Source organism: Dendropsophus ebraccatus, chromosome 10, assembly GCF_027789765.1.
Source record: "Dendropsophus ebraccatus isolate aDenEbr1 chromosome 10, aDenEbr1.pat, whole genome shotgun sequence".
In the NCBI taxonomy this organism is placed as follows: domain Eukaryota; kingdom Metazoa; phylum Chordata; class Amphibia; order Anura; family Hylidae; genus Dendropsophus; species Dendropsophus ebraccatus.
In genome coordinates this window covers 40,686,253-40,700,335 of record NC_091463.1, presented here as the reverse complement: position 1 = coordinate 40,700,335, position 14,083 = coordinate 40,686,253, and the positions used below count along the sequence as shown (strand labels likewise).

The 14,083-nt window shown below is 42.9% G+C and overlaps 1 protein-coding gene across 1 annotated transcript in view; it reads left to right on the top strand.

The window, feature by feature from the left end:
- Positions 1-14,083, top strand: part of FRMPD3 (FERM and PDZ domain containing 3) — a 94,250-nt gene that overhangs the window by 46,167 nt on the left and 34,000 nt on the right. The gene's annotated exons all lie outside the window — the stretch shown is intronic.

Below are 14,083 nucleotides of genomic sequence, written 5' to 3'. Positions count from 1 at the left end.
CATTTTTTGTGCCATGATGTTTACTTTCTATCGGTACCTTGATTGCACATATACGACTTTTTGATCGCTTTTTATTAAATTTTTTCTGGATTTGATGCGACCAAAAATGCGCAATTTTGCACTTTGGGATTTTTTTGCGCTGACGCCATTTACCGTGTGAGATCAGGAATGTGATTAATTAATAGTTCGGGCGATTACGCATGTGGCGATACCAAACATGTTTATTTATTTGTTTACTTTTATTTAAAACCTGGGAAAAGGGGGGTGATTCAGACTTTTATTGGGGGAGGGGGCTTTTTACTATAAACAACACTTTTTTTTTTTTACACATATACTAGAAGCCCCCCTAGGGGACTTCTAGTATATATACTTTGATCTCTCATTGAGATCTTTGCTGTATAGATATACAGCAAAGATCAATGAGATCGGCACTCGTTTGCTTTCGGCTGCTGCAGCCAGAAACAAACGAGTGCCGATCCGGGGACGGCACCATCTTGGACGAGTCCCCGGCCGGCATCAGACAGGGAGATCGCTCCTCCGGGACAACGTCCCCCACTATACACCAGGGAACGGTTGACACCAGGGAACGGTAATCGGAGGCAGCTGTCAACTTTGACAGCTGCCTCCGATTAGCTAATTAGCGGGCACGGCGATCAGACCGTGCCCGCTAATAGCGGCGGTCCCGGGCTACATGCGGCACCCGGGACCGCGGCCCTTCAAAGCGGGGTCGCCGCTCGGCCCCGCTTTGAAGTGCTAATGAGGACATATGACGTACGGGTATGTCATATGTCCTTAAGAGGTTAATAGTTTGGGTGATTACGCATGCAGCGATACAAAATAATTTACTTATTTTTATTTATAAAATGGGAAAAGGGGGGCGATTCAAACTTTTATTAGAGGAGGGGATTTTTTATGAATAAAAACTGTATACCTTAAAATTTAGTCCCCCTGGGTGGGGGTTGTTTATCAATAATAAAACTTTTTTTTTTTTTTTTTTTTTACACATATACTAGAAGCCCCTATGGGGGACTTCTAGTATAAGTACACAGATCTCTCATTGAAATCTATGCAGTATAGTAAAACTGCATAGATCGATGAGATAGGCACTCTGCTTTCGGCTGCTGCAGCTGAAAACGATGGAATGCAGAGCTGGGATCACAGCGCAGACCCCGGCCGGTATGAGATGCGGGGATCGCTCCTCCGTGACCACGTCGGACCATGGCCACTAATAGCCGCAGTCCCGGGCTGCATAAAGCACCCGGGATCACCGGGTTCAGAGCTCCTCTAGCGACACCAGGATGTACGGGTATGCCCTGGGACGTCTAGGGGTTTAGCTCAAAAAAATGTCACATCATATACAGAAAAATTAAAATAACATTTTTTCAAAAGGTCATATATATGCAAGCAAAGTACTGATAGAAAGTACAGATCATGGTGCAAAAAATGACACCTCACACAGCCCCATAGACCAAAAAATAAAAGTGTTATAAGGATGGTATTAGAGCCATTTTAAACAAATTTAACTTTTTTTTGTAATGGGTATTATTTTTTTTAAACCATTCACATAAAGTAAAAGTTATTTTATAACTTGAGGAACATACTAAATATTTTAGTTCTACCAAAGGGGAAACAGTGTAAACACAAAACCCCCCAAAATGAAAACAAATAGCTTTTTTTTTTAACAACAGGTTGAAGTCTAACCCAGTTAGTTTCCCTTTAACATTGCTTAACTATGATATTTTTAAACTATATCTTGTAATGTTTGTCTGTATCTCCCAGGTGTCTCCATGCGATTGTAGAGGTGTTTTATTTTGTGTATATTTTGTCATCCCATATTTTAGACTCTGATTTAGAGCTGGAAATGTGTCAGGCTAGGATTAATGCTTTTGTACATGCCATGACCCATGTTCACTTTTTTGCCTTGTTAGTGTTGTTTTTTAACATTAAAATATTGTGGTGCTGTTCAAATTATAGTGGAAATCCAATCAAGAAAGCATCTTATATTCTCCAATCCAACAAACTGTATAAAACTCACTAAAAACGTTTATAAATTGTACAACAATGTATATATACTGTACTAAACATTGTCCACAAATATTACAGATGATTTCTATGGACCAAAGGAAGATTGTCTCAAATAGACCGTCTTAAAATTTAGATGAATTTAAAGTGAACTAAAAAAAAAAAAGAAAAGCTGAAAATCATAACCTGTATTTCTCAGTAAAACAATTTCTACACTGTAAAGCACTGTAAAAACAGTGTACAAACTGACAATGTTGTCTCTCTCACAAATAATTTAGGTGGGATGAGAAATGTTTCCCTTCTTACAGAGGGAAATACGATGACAGGTGTTAAAGTGACATCTCCACTAAATGTCACATGCCTAACTCAAAAAGAAGTGCAGTGCTTCCTGAAAAAGACTAAAATAAACAAGTCACGGGAGGCAGATGGCATATATCCATATGTTCAGAAGTAATTAAAATACATCTGTCATTAAAATATGCTGCCCTAATTAAAAGCATAACAATATAACGCTAAACAGCACAAAAATATTGAATCAATTCTATAATAGGTGAAATAGTTCAGTAGAGCAATTTTTATTTAATTTTTATGACAGACTTATACCTGTAATCAGCCGGTTAAGGGGTGAGCAACCACCCAGCCTGAGAAGAAGGGGTGCCGAGCCAGTGGAGCCTACAGTGCTGCCACTGCACTGCATATCCCTGCCACCCAAACTGATTTAGAGCCAACAGAAGGTTGGCTATAAGTGACTAAAACTAAAGGTGTAACTATAATGACACTTTATGAGGCCACTAGAGGCCAGGAGCATCTCTACCTTTGGAAAACAGGGTGCACAATGAATCATGTCATTGTCCATCCTGCACCCCAGAGAGAGATAGAGGTGCTTGTGGTGTCCAGTAACTGCAAGTATGAAGCCTGAAGCCTAGAATTGGGAAGAGAAGATGTGGTGTCCCACCACGGGTGTTATTAGTTTTTACACCCCTCGCAATAGTCTTTACTTCAAGTTAGCGTGGTAACAAAGTAGTATCTAAGTTTTACCACAAGATGTCGCTGTTATCTGTTTATGCACTTATGTATTGCACAGCTGTAGTGAACAAGGGGTTATTGTTTGTTGTAATCTGCGCACCAATGAGAGCTGTTCTTCTTTACTTTCACCTATCTCTATCCTTCTTTCTCTTTACACTTTCTTCACCACTCACAGGGGACATTACACCTCCTGTAGGAAGTTGCCACAGGGGGAGAGGAAGTACGCTTAGTGAGTCTTACCCAGGTCTTAGTGAAAAGAGGATGCAAGACAAAATGGTCCCTGCTGTAGTTCAGCCGGGCCCTGGCTTTGCCAGGTCCCTCCTCCAGTCTTTCCAGTGTAGTCTAGTGTGTGGTAGTGGATAGACACCTTTGGGAGACACAGAGACTTTTTCTTCAAAAGCTACACTTCTTTCCACTATGCAGTGTTGAAGCGACTCTGTACCCACAATCTGTCCCCCCTAAACTACTTATACCTTCGGATAACTGCTTTTAATCCAAGATCTGTCCTGGGGTCTGTTAGGCAGGTGATGGAGTTATTGTCCTAAAAAAAAAACTTTTAACCCCTTAAAGTCAAAGCCAATTTTCGTTTTTTGCAGTTTTGCTTCTTCCACTTTATGTTTAAAAAGCCATAGCGCTTGCATTTTTTTCACCTGCAGACCCATATAAGCCCTTATTGTTTGCAAAACCAATTGTACTTTGCAATGACAGGCTTTGTTGTTCCATAAAATATGCTGCGAAACTGGAAAATGTTATCTATGTTCCTCACATCAGTTTGATTACAACGATATGTAACTTGCATAACTTTTATTTTATTTGATGGCTTTTAAAAAATTATAACCTTTTAAAAAAAACTAAATGTGTTTAAAATTGCTCTTTTCTTATCCTTATAACGCATTTATCCTTTCGTCAATGGAGCTGGGTGAGGTGTCATTTTTTGTGCCATGATCTGTACTTTCTTTTGATACCTTGATTGCACATATGCGACTTTTTGATCACTTTTTATTAAACTTTTTCTGGACTTGATGCGACCAAAAATTCGCAACTTTTCACTTTGGAATTTTTTTGCTCTTACGTCATTTACTGTGCGAGATCAGGATTGTGATAATTTAATTGTTCAGAGGATTACGCACACACCGATAGCAAATATGCTGGTTTATTTATTTTTATAAAATGGGAAAAGTGGGGTGATTTGGACTTTTATTAGGGGAGGGGATTTTTTTTATTAATAAAAACACTTTTTTTTTACATTAACTAGAAGTCCCCCTGAGGGACTTCTATATACAAAGCACTGATCTCACATGGAGATCAACGCTGTGTATATACACAGCAATGATGATCCATTAGATCAGTGATACATTGCTCTGGCCTGCTGCAGACCAGAGCAATGTAATGCCGAGCCGGGATCAGCGTCAACGCAACGCTGAGGCCCGGCCATAAGAATGGATCTCCGCCCCACGATCGCATTGCAAGGGGGAGATCCGTCCCACTAGACACCAGGGAGATCCGGTATAAAGCATTTTAATGCAGCTGTCAGGTTTGACAGCTGCATTGAAATGCTTAATTAAAACGGGTCCCGTTGCCATGCTGGCTAACAGGGGAACTCCCCTACACATTGCAGCCGGAAGCGGCACTGTTCAAAGCGGGGTCCAGGCGGGACCCTCCTCTGAACTCCCCTTGCGCCGCCATGACATACCAGGTACATCATGAGACACTAAGGGGTAAAACTTGCAGCCCTGTGCCAAACGGCCATGGTCTAGAGTGTGTGTGTATTAGGCTGGCACAACCTCTGTCCCTCCTCCCGGCGCTCCTCATCATTAGGAATGCCCCAAGCAGGGTGGGGAGGAGGGACAGAGGGGTGGTGCAAAATTAGGGCACAGATACTCTAGGCCACGGCCGTTTGGCACAGGGCTGCAAGTTTAAAAGTTGTTTTTTGTTTTTTAACCGCATCACCTGCCGAACAGACCCCAGGACAGATCTTGGATTAAAAGCAGCTATCCGAAGGTACAAGTAGTTTGGGTGGGACAGATTGTGGGTACAGAGTCGCTTTAAGCTTCTCAGGAGAGGACAAGTCAGAGAGCACCCCAGCCCACGCAGTGAACACTTCTAAAAGAGCAGAACAGTATCCAGTTCAAAGTGCAAAGTTACTAGAAACCTACATACTCTATCTCGCAGCGCAAGTGTAACCAGGTAAACTTGGCCACCTTGCTTAAACTGGGGCTTGTGTCACCCTAATAGGACAGGTCACCCGAGACTGTAGGGTAACAGGTGGTATCACGACAACAAAGGTCAAAACATGGGCACAAGTATCTTTCTACTTTCAAGTATTCTTCAGTATTCTACTTCTTCTTCTTCTAAAGTTCCGGCAGAGCAAATTTCTACCCTGGGTTGGGACTCTCAGCACAATTTCCTCTCCACTACTCCGAACTCTCAGCACAAACTCCACTTTACTTTTCAGTACGCAACTAAGTCAACTTAGCTCTTCTACTTTCAAAGGCTCTTAGCACAGATTCTGTTCTGTCACGTATACTGTCTATGATCAACTGTTGTACAACGCGTTTTCACAGTAAAGAAGATTTTATTTATGATAACAGAACTTAGTGATCATTGTTCTGGCACCTACACACTAACTATTTCATCTTTGGGTCATCTCCTCTTTCTGTGGGTGGCAGTACTGGTAGTCCTGGTGGATCACAACTCCACTCCGGACCACTGTAATAAGTACCCAAGGGACACACTCACAGCCCGGCAGGTCACCGACCACAGAAGAAAGGGTATAGCTCGCCACCCTAAACTAAAAGCAGGTGTGCCTCCATACCTATGTGCCCAACTGGCACTGGCGTCAGGACAGTACAACCCCTGGCTGAAAAGACCTGCTGAAGGCAAACTTATTTGGGGGGGGTCTAGGTATACCGGGGAAACTACCTACTGGGGGTTCCTATCAGAGATGAGCATGACTAACTGCTGACCAGCCCGCCCCATACAATTGCAAATATGGGGGTCACAATGCTCCCATTGGGAGGGGATTGATAATCGCTCCTTTTTTCTTACCTTAATCGATTGGTGCCAGCGTCGGGTTGTGACATCACCATTTTATCCAGGAAGTAAAGCCTTGATGCATTAGGAAGTGCAGGGAAAAAAGCACTTTAGGTGCATTTCCCGCAATAAGTGTACATTGGTGATTTGTATAACTTTGGGGCGGCAATACAATACTTTAATAAAAATTTTCGCTGGACTTCTCCTTTAAAGGGGTAGTGCGGCGCTAAACAATTATTCACTAAATAACACACATTACAAAGTTATACAACTTTTCACTTTTCAACAATTATTCACTAAATAACACACATTACAAAGTTATACAACTTTGTAAGGTATGTTATGTAAGTGAATCGCCCCCTTCCCTGTGTTTCCCCCCACCATCATTGGCACAAGATGGCGGATGGGGGTCGGCAAGAAGCAGGTATGTATAGAGCACTACATCTCCGGGTCTGGTGTGGGTGGGGGGAAACACGGGGAAGGGGGCGATTCACTAACATAGCATACAATACAAAGTTGTATAACTTTGTAATGTGTGTTATTTAGTGAATAATTGTTTAGCACCGCACTACCCCTTTAATGCATTTTTCCTCCCTGCTTTCTAAGAGCCATAGCACTTTTACTTGGCAACATACAGGGCTGGTTGGGGTGTAACTTTTTGCACTATGATCTCTAGTAGGGATGGTCCGAACTGAGTTTGGTTTGGGTTCGTACGAACCCAAACCCTCGGTAATGATTCCCGCTGTCTGCCCGCTTCGTGGAGAGGGCGGATACAGCGGGAGGACCGCCTGGAAAACTGGGATACAGCCATAGCCATAGGCTGTATCCCAGTTTTCCAGGCGGTCCTCCCGATGTATCCACCCGCACCACGGAGCGGGCAGACAGCGGGAATCTGATGCCGAGCATTTGGGTTCATACGAACCCGAACCTCAGCAGGTTTGGACCATCCCTAATCTCTAGTTTTTCTTAGTATCATATTGGTGTAAAAGAAAAATTTAGATCACTTTTTATCAGTACTTTCGGCAATCTATACATAGAGTCTGTCTGAGAACAGACTATATCTACAGAACTTTCATCTGACAGGACGGAGGAAAGTGTCTTACCTCCACCCGTGGGTACAAGTGATTGGGACCCCTGCAGCATGGCAGTCAGTGCATCAGTCAGTGACAGGTGTTTAAGGAGTTAATGACAGGCAGCTGCGGGATCGCAGCTGCCTGTCACTATCCTCAGCTCCGGACACACTGATGTGTGTTGGGCCACTCACACTGCAGTGGTCCCACACACATCTAAAGCCTCTCAAGCAACCAAAGCATGGGGCATCTGCAGCAGGAACGTATATATAGCTATTGCTGACTTAAAGGGGTTACATTTCACATTGCTCCATTGTTAGGAATTAAGGACAGAGTGACACAAGGACAGGTGAGCCCTGACGCTGGCAACTGCCCTATTGTCCCTGTCTACTTGCCTCAGGAGCCCTAGATGGCAATGGACAACTGGTCGACAAACCCTGACAGCAGATCTAGATCTAGGGATCTAGGGAACGTAAAGGGTTATTCTTTTCCAGCAGCATCCATGTTTCCAGTGGCAGGTATACTGCTTCGGAGCCTCAGCTGGAGGGTAGAACGTCAGTACATAGCAAAGGGATACGGCTGCTAGTCCCTGTCATGCCCTATTCTAACTAAGCAATAATACTGTCCCTCCAGACAGAGCTCTCGCCCTAACAAGGGCAACTCCGCCTCTCTCACCATTCACTAACCCTAATATACCCTATAAACAAACTGTGGCTGCCAAAAGCATATCACTTAAATCCGTATGCATTTCATCCCCATTGGGGAACTCTTCAGGGGATATATAGTGCCACTTGAGATAGATACAACGGATATCAAAGAAAATCACTGCGATTTTCTTTCATACACTATACAATTTCTACACTATTTGTAGTGGTCATCTGTCATGTTGGGGTTTAAATATTTATGCGTTAGGTCTGTTTTAATTGATACTATTAAAAGGTATATTTCATGCTTCTTCTGTGAATTATGTATTACTAGAAAATGTACCCGGCGCTGCCCGGGTATAAAGTGTCAGTGTGTTAATTAGATTTATTCTAAGGTGCCCAGGAGGCCAATCTATGTCCTTGTTTTGTTTTTTTTGTTTAAGGGAAAATCGCCAGTAGCCCTATATGCCCCTATATACCCAACAGTTCTGCACTGTTTATGTAAATTTTAGCTTATGCACATTAGAAATAAACTAAAAACTTCAAACATCTATCCTGTATACCTGTAGTGTATAGTTGGGGTGAGGGACTGTATACCTGTAGTGTATAGTTGAGGGGGTCCTGTATACCTGTAGTGTGTAGTTGGGGGGGCTGTATACCTGTAGTGTATAGTTTAGAGGGGTCCTGTATACCAGTAGTGTATAATTGGGGGGGGGCTGTATACCTGTAGTGTATAGTTTGGGAAGTACTGTATATCTGCAGTGTATAGCTGGTAGAGTGTGAAGTGTACAGTTTGGGGGTCCTGTGTGCCTGTAGTTTATAGTTGGTAGAGGTCTTGTATACCTGTAGTGTAAAGTTTGGGGGTCCTTTATACCTGTAGTATAAAGTTGGTGGAGGTGCTGTATACCTGTAGTATATAATTGGTGGAGATCCTGTATACTTGTAGTGTATAGTTTGGGGTCCTGTATACCTGTAGTATAGAGTTGGTGCAGGTTCTGTATACCTGTAGCATAGAGTTGGTGGAGATCTTGTATACCTAAAGTATATAGTTTGGGGGTCCTGTATACCTGTAGTGTATAGTTTGAGGGTCCTGTATACCTGTAGTATATAGTTGGTGGAGTTCCTGTATACCTATAGTGTATAGTTTTGGGGTCCTGTATACCTGTAGTGTATAGTTTGGGATCCTGTATACCTGTAGTATAGAGTTGGTGTTGGTGCTGTATACCTGTAGTGTATAGTTTTGGGTTCCTGTATACCTGTAGTATATAGTTGATGGAGGTCCTGTATACCTGTAGTGTATACTTTTGGAGTCCTGTATACCTGTAGTGTTCTGTAGTATATAGTTGGGGGTCCTGTATACCTGTACTGTATAGTTTTGGGGTCCTGTATACCTGTAGTATAGAGTTGGTGGAGGTGCTGTATACCTGTAGTATAGAGTTGGTGGAGGTCCTGTATACCTGTAGTGTATAGTTTTGGGGTCCTGTATACCTTTAGTATATAGTTGATGAGGTATGCCGGCCACGGCAGGCTTTAGGACCATTTGAAGTCCCGGCTTGTGTAGAGCGCAGGTGTCCAGTAAACCACTCCAATCTGTGGTTTACTGGACACCTGCGCTCTACACAAGCCGGGACTTCACATGGTCCTAAAGCCTGCCGTGGCCGGCATACCTCATCATTTATCGTACAACTCCCTTGGACGTACCCCGGCAGGAGCTGCGGTGTTCTATCTACAATGCCTAATATAGAGTTGTGCCTATAATCCAGCACAACTCCTCTAGGTGAGTGCAACACTTTTTTCTCGTGTTTGATACTCTGGCCATCGTTTATCGCACCAGGAGGCGCCCCCGCTTTCTTCCCTCTTCTCTCCCTACTTTAGTATATAGTTGGTGGAGGTCCTGTATACCTGTAGTGTATAGTTTGGTGTCCTGTATACCTGTAGTATATAGTCGGTGGAGGTCCTGTATACCTGTAGTATATAGGTGGTGGAGGTCCTGGTATGGCGGTGTTATCCAGTCACAGGGTGTCGGTATTGGTCAGGTCTGGTATGGTGGTGTTATCCAATCACAGTATGGCGGTATTGGTCAGGTCTGGTATGGCAGTGTTATCAATTCACAGTATGGCGGTATTGGTCAAGTCTTGTATGGCAGTGTTATCCAGTCACAGTGTGGCGGTATTGGTCAGGTCTGGTATGGCGGTGTTATCCAGTCACAGTGGGGTGGTACTGGTCAGGTCTGGTATGCCGGTGTTATCCAGTCACAGTATGGCGGTATTGGTCAGGTCTGGTATGGTAGTGTTATCCAGTCACAGTGTGTCGGTATTGGTCAGGTCTGGTATGGCGGTGTTATCCAGTCACAGTGGGGCGGTATTGGTCAGGTCTTGTATGGCAGTGTTATCCAGTCACAGTATGGGGGCATTGGTCAGGTCTGGTGTGGCGGTGTTATCCAGTCACAGTGTGGCGGTATTGGTCAGGTCTGGTATGGCGGTATTGGTCAGGTCAGATATGGTGGTGTTAAAAGAGGGTCTACCAGTTATTTCTGTGGATGTTGTGAGGCAGCTAGCCCTAGCAACCACAGCTCCCTGTGAAAATGAAAGCAGTAATCCTATTGGTTGCTAAGGCTCCCAACTGCCGTTCCTGCTGGCAAGCTGCTGCAGCTAATTATATCACCTGTGTGTGCAGTGTGGAGATTTTCACATTCATTTCTATGGGGCATTCTTCCCCTTCCCCCCTCCCCTCCTGTACATCTGGCAAGGACGGAACCTTTGCTCTAACCTGCCCAGGCACCTAATGTATCTGTCTGCCAAATTTGGGGTCAAACGGTTCAGGCGTTTGGAAGTCTATATTGGAAAGACGGACAGACAGACAGACTTTCATTTTTATGATATAGATATTTAGCGAAGTGTTATTGGTTATTTTGTAAGACATGGCTTACAAGAATGTATGCTGCAACAATACTAGATATCATATATGCATATATACAGTAACACACATGGAATGCCATGACAACTATGTGTATTAAATTGCCTAAACAACTGGACCCTTGCTGTGCAAAGCAGTGCAGTATGTATAACAAAGCAAACCATTCCCAAAATCCATACCTTTTTTTTTTACGGAAAAAAAATCTATAATGTTAAAAAAAATGCATACACTATACTTTTCCATGAAATTATTGCAGGCAAAAATATTTGTATCCTCCTGTGTGTCAAGCATTTGTACGATGTTGTTAAACTTGTCTTTCCCTAAGTGACAATGTAAATCCTATTGTTAATAGCAACATAAACTTCTTCATAATTCTTATGAAAATGTTTCTGGCAGGAAATATTGTTGTATTCTGCTACATGCATTAAGTATTTATACAGCACCATTATATGTGACAATGTAAATCATGTTGCTACAATGTAAATCATGTTGCCATAGCAACATGCACTAATTTTTTTTTATATATAAAATTCTTAATGCCACCAAAAATTCTTATATTTTTCTGTGTTTATTCAGATCTGTTATACTTATAGTATTTCTTCAAGTGACAACCTAATTTCTGGTGCCTATGGTAACAATCACTGTTTTTTTCTCCATGAAATAGTTAATGCCACCAAAAATTGCCATATTTTTTAGGGAGAAGCATTTATACAGTGCCATTTTACTTCAGTCTTCTTTTAAGTGTTAGTACAGTGGCGTGGTCTGGTAACCAAGGGGTTGGGGTTGCAAGGGCTGGTGTTAGTGTATCGATAAGCACTTGTCACAGGGCCTAAGTGATATATGACCTTTCTGGGTCCCAAATGCATGCTCTTTAAAAGGGTTGTAGGTATAGTGAAGATCAGCCACAAAGTCCAGGTTAACTTACCCACTTTAATGCATTACTGAACAGTTTTTAAAGAGACAGCACACCTTAATACTTTTCACAAGTTGTGAGTAAGTGTGCACTTAAGCGTGTTGGCCAGTTCAATTTGAAATACTTGGGCTTAGCTTAGGATAAAATAGACTTCAAAAAGGAAAGTCTCTTTAGTAGGTTTTTAAGTAGAAATACTTTCAGAGTAACTAGGAGGCTACCAGGGGGACCTGTCTAGGCAGTGCAGAACTCTGTAACCTTAAAGGGGTTGTCCAGCGAAAAACTTTTTCTTTCAAATCAACTGATACCAGAAAGTTATATAGATTTGTAATTTACTTCTATTAAAAAGTCTTCCCATACTTATAAGCTACTATATGTCATGTAGGAAATGTTTTATTTTCAGTCTGACACAGTGCTCTCTGCTGACATCTCTGGCCGAGACAGGAACTCTATCTCAATTTTATATTAAAGTGACACTGTCACCTCCTTTTTGCAAGTGGGTGAGTCCTTGCGGCATTAGCGCCACTTAGCCCCGCCCACCGCGCCACCGTTGGCCCCGCCCCCTCGTCAGCCATTGGAACAGGCTAGCCTAAAAGGTTTAGCCCCCACCCCCTTTAGGTTGGCCCACCAATGGGCGCCAAGGGGGCGGGACCAACGGTGGTGCAGGGGCGGGGTTAAGTGGCGCTATTGCTGCAAGGCCCCGCCCACTTAACACAGTCTGCAGTTGATAAAAGATGACTTTTTACTTGAACAAGCACCATGACGTATGATATAAAATAAGGTATGAAAACCGGTAAATGTACCCTTTACACCTGTGAAGGGATATCAGAATGCAGTTCCTGTCTCGGCCAGAGATGTTAGCAGAGAACACTGTGTCAGACTGAAAATAAAACATTTCCTGTATGACATTTAGTAGCTAATAAGTATGGGAAGAAAATTCTATATAACTTTCTGATATCAGTTGATTTGAAAGAAAAATATTTTCGCTGGACAACCCCTTTAAGGCTTAAGACTTGATAGAAAAATACCCATACTTATGTTTTGGAGAATACCACCTATTGCCTGGAAGAGATCAAGGGGTCAACGTTTTGTGTGGCAATAGCAACAATATACCATGACAATGAGGCGTTTGTCCCATTCCAAGTCCTCCTCAAGTCCATTCTTGTGTATATGTTAGCTGAAATGCTCTTAGGCTATGTTCACACTACGTAAAAAACATGGCCGTATTGCATAACAATGGACGTAGTTATGCAAATAACGACCGTTACTTGTGAACTAACGGCCGTTGTTTGTGCAATTACGGCCGTTGTTATGAAATACGGCCGTTTTTTTTTACGTAGTGTGAACCCTGCCTTACATATGATAAGCCTCTCCACAAGAAGTCGCAACAAACCTGTGCTTCAAACAGCTTTCTGAAAGGATTGTGTATATTGAATATAATCCTTGCAGAATCCCTAATAGGGCCATTCTGTTTTGTTACATTCAGAAAGCCCACCCTTATTGCCAGACTTAGAATGGTTGGGGGGGGAGTTTAAGCCAAAATATGATTTGCTACTTATATCTGGTATATTAGTTGTCCTGATGATGTCCTGGATAAAAAGTGGTACTAAGTGCAATCTGTGTTTTCACACAAGTGTACAGAAATCAGTAAAGGGCTATGTTCACACAATGTAGTAATGTCAGCCATTCTTTAGTGGACAGCCGTCATTTAATGCCAAACCACAACCGTTGTTGTAAAACAACGGCCATTATTAATGTAGTTTACAGCGTTGTATGTTGTATAAACATAGCCTATACATTGCTAGGGCCATATTAACAGCTGATGCTGCCCTAGACACTAAACCTCAAGACGCCCCATCTTGGGAAGCGTGGGGGTTGGCCACATGTATTTCTCTACATAGAGAAACATTTGTCTGAATCATGTTTTTCATGGTTTTTAACAGCTTAAAACAAACAAATTTCCACATTGAATCAATGATTAGAGCCGTCTGCTTATTGTCTGAAGGAATTCTCACCACAGGATTGGCAGATTGGTAATAGTTGGGTTCATATGAACCCAAACGCTCGGCATCAGATTCCCGCTGTCTGCCCGCTCCGTGGAGCGGGTGGATACAGCGGGAGGACCACCTGGAAAACTGGGAGACAGCCTATGGCTATGGCTGTATCCCAGTTTTCCTGGCGGTCCTCCCGCTGTATCCACCCTCTCCACGGAGCGGGCAGACAGCGGGAATCATTACCGAGAGTTCAGGTTCGTACAAACCCGAACTGAACTCGGTTCGGACCATCCCTAGTAATAGCTCCAGGCGTCACATTTATCACTGCCACACCAGACCTGACCAACACCACCATACAGTGACTAGATAACACCACCACACCGGACCTGCCCCCCCTCCTCAAAAAGACACCAGATTTACTGGCAAGTCTGAACAGGAGGTGGGAGACTAAAAAAAAATAAAAACCTA